Consider the following 2,422-nt stretch of genomic DNA (forward strand, 5'->3'; position numbering starts at 1 on the left):
CTGTCAATTTCTCCTTTTATGTCTGCTAATATTTACACTGTATATTGAGGTGCACTTATGAAGAAAGAGAGCATGGGCCCAATAAACTATTTGAAGAGATAATAGCTGAAAACTTCACTAGCCTGGGGAAAGAAACAGTCACCAGATCATAAGAGAAAAGAAGAAAAAGAAGAGAAAGATCATATAAGTTAATTTTGATGAAGGTACCAACAGATAGATCATTCATTTTGTAAACAAACAACATAAACTTACAGTATTGATAAATATGATATAGGACTATAAATGTATCTCCTCTTTCTTATTGTTTTCTTAATGGCTTTTTTATTTTCTCTAGCTTACTTTATTGTAAAAATACAGTATATAATACATATACAAAATATGTGTTAATCAATTATTTATGTCATCAGTAATGTTTCCAGTCAACAGAAGGCTATTAGTAGTTAACTTTTTGGGGAGTCACAGATTTTCAACTGTGCAGGGAGTCAGGACTCCTAGCCCCCATGTTGTTCAAGGGTGAACTATACAGAAAATGGTAAAGGAGAATATCAAAAATTGCTCAACAGAATTAGTAATAAGGGAAATATAAATATATAAACCATAATGTGGTAAAAAAAAAAAAAAACTCACTAAATTGGTTTTAAAAAGATGAAAAAGTCCAAATATCCGAAAGGACTATGAATTTCACACATTATTGATGGAGTTTAAAATAGTGATTAATTTTGAAGTTGTTTGTCATTTCTTAAAATTTTAAACATATGTGTATGCTATAACCCAGAAATTTCACTTCTAGGTATTTAGCCAAGAATATAGGGAACACATGTTTACATAACAGCATTGGTAACTGGTAACAATATAAATCAGTAGGAATTGGAAAAACTATGGTATATTCATATAATTAATAATATTCAGCAGTAAAAATCTAATGAGCTCCTGAAACATCCCATAACATCATTACTTCTTAAAGATATGTCCTGAGTGCCAGAAGCCAGATACCAAAATTGTACACACACAATCACATAAAATATACTATTTGATTTGATTTATATAAATTTCTTGACTTTGCTAATGGAGTTGGACTTTCTGTTTGTAAGCATATAATTCAAAAATTAATCAACATACTTAAAATATTTTATAGCCCATTCTCTAGTAATAATATTAACTCCATGGTTTTTAATAGAGGTAATGGCACAAAGTAGCAATAATAATTGTTTTCAGCAAAGTAAATTAGTTTAGTGATGATTTGCAGCAGTATTCTGACAAGATTTTTCCATCTTTGTCACACTACAGTTTACCCTCTGTTCCTCATTTCCCTATTCCACCAACTGCAGATTGAAAATAGTAGGAAAAAGTCTAGAACATTCTAAAAAGCAAAACTTGAATTTGCCATGTGTTAGCAAGTGTTTATATGGCATTTACATTGTATTAAGTATTATAAGTAATCTAGAGATGATTTAAAATATATGGGAAGATGTGTGTAAGTTATGCATATATTACTCCACTTTTTGTAAGAAACTTGAGCATCCTCAGATTTTTGATTCTGCCTGAGGTCCTGGAACCAATCATCTATGGATACTGAGGGATGACTCTACTTCTGCAAATATAAAAATGTTGAGTGTTGTCTTTTCTCATGGTTACAAAATTGCTGCAGTGGTTCCAGATTTCACAAAATCATGTGAATCCCATTTCAATTCCACTAGACTTTTTTTTAATTAAAAATTGAAAGTTTTCCAGAAGCTAAGCCCAAGACTACTTCTCAGGTCTCAGTGGCCAAGACAGGGATTCAGAGAACAAAGTAATAATGAGATTTTAATTGGGGTGGGGAGAAATAGATTTGAGTACACAACAGACAGTGTCTATCACAGTAGTCAGCACTATAAGTCATTTAATTAAAATTTTTTTAACTCAGGTAATGTTTAGAAAGGTCTCCTGTGAGATTAACAGAAATTTCTCCAACATTTCAAATCTAAATGTGATGGTATGTGTTGATTTAAAATAGACGTGCATTTTTATTATATCAAAGAAGGAGAACAAACAAGGTAAAATTAGAGGACATCTGACTTCCTTTAGGGAAGATATGGTTGCCAAGGTGGTTACCTTATGAGTTTTCATTATAATGGTGAAATTTATCAAGTGGTTTATTCAGCATCCATTAAAAGGTTCACATTTTACTTTTACTCTTATTCTCTACTAATGATTAAGTATAATACATTTATTAATACACTACCCTTTTTGCATTATTGCCAGTTACCTTCCTTGTACTTAATGTCTTATCATTCTTATAAAATGTTGGAGATGATTTATTAGCATTGGTATTGTACTACTTTTGCTTCTATATATAAGCTTGAGTTCCTTTTATCTTTGATGCAAGCTTTTAGACATCAGTATGAAGTAACTTTTTAAAAGAATTGGGACATCATCTATC

The sequence above is a fragment of the Camelus dromedarius genome, chromosome 13, assembly GCF_036321535.1.
Source record: "Camelus dromedarius isolate mCamDro1 chromosome 13, mCamDro1.pat, whole genome shotgun sequence".
NCBI classification, from domain to species: Eukaryota; Metazoa; Chordata; class Mammalia; order Artiodactyla; family Camelidae; genus Camelus; species Camelus dromedarius.